The 1,100-nt window shown below is 43.8% G+C and overlaps 1 non-coding gene across 1 annotated transcript; it reads right to left on the reverse strand.

Moving 5' to 3' along the window:
* Positions 1-785: 785 nt before the first annotated feature.
* LOC120084293 lies at positions 786-889 on the reverse strand. Its single transcript, XR_005483657.1, has one exon. It is a non-coding gene; the product is annotated as a small nucleolar RNA R71 (small nucleolar RNA).
* Positions 890-1,100: the final 211 nt, after the last annotated feature.

Here is a 1,100-nt window from a genome sequence, read left to right on the forward strand (position 1 = left end):
TCATTCATAATTACACTTATTTTTCCAATTATTTATACGATACACTACTAAGCTCGAATCACAAAATCAACGAACAATTTTTTGGCACCGTTGTCGGGGATTCAACAAAAAAACTAACCAGAAATTTTGCTTGTATCTTTTGTAGGAAAACATCAGCTGGGGGAGTATTACGAGCTAATCCGAAGCTTGTAAACGTTTATGAGCAGGGAGAGCACTCCTAAACTTGTATATGACCCCGAAGTTTGAAAGGACCTTCCGACGAAGAAATCGATCTAATCGTCGCCGTAGGTTAAGGCAACAACTGCTAGACAACAAACCAGGTAACAACAAATGGCAGACGAACAAGCGAATCAAAACTTAGCTCAACAGCTAGCCCACGCTGCGCAAAATCCTATCATAATGGCAAACAGTAGTATGCGTCCCATGCGGAAGTATGCGTCTCCTGGGTTGTATGATTTCTCACCAAGGATCATATACCCAACGCCAGATGGGACAAGATTTGAGATGAAATCTGTGATGTTACAAATGCTCCAAACAGCTGGACAATTTGGGGGTGCTCGGGGAGAAGGCCCTCACGCCCACATGAAACGTTTCCTGGAGACGTGCAACTCATTTGTGATTCCTGGAATCACCCCATAAGCTATCAGGCTATCTTTATTCCCATATTCTCTGTGTGACGATGCAAAACAATGGGTAAGTTCTTTGGAGCCTGGTGAGATCACAACCTGGGAAAAGTTGGTGAGAAATTCATGCAGAAATACTTCCCACCCACCACCAACGCAAGGAGGCGGAGAGAGATCATGAACTTCGAGCAGGAAGAATTTGAAACCTTGAGTGCCGCATGGAAGCGCTTCAAAGGATTAGTCAAGAATTTCCCCAATCATGAATTACCGTTAACCATCCAAATGGAGACTTCCTATGGCGGATTAAACAGAGCATCTCAAATGGCAGCCGACGCAGCTGCAACTGGCGGTATCATGGACAAATCTTATACTGAAGCTAAGGAAATATTGGACCGCATAGCCAAGCATAATATGGAAATAGTGGATGACACTTACGACGCAAAAGCAGAAAGAAAGAGGCGACCTCAGAATGTGAAT

This window comes from Benincasa hispida, chromosome 8 (genome assembly GCF_009727055.1).
Source record: "Benincasa hispida cultivar B227 chromosome 8, ASM972705v1, whole genome shotgun sequence".
Lineage (NCBI taxonomy): Eukaryota > Viridiplantae > Streptophyta > Magnoliopsida > Cucurbitales > Cucurbitaceae > Benincasa > Benincasa hispida.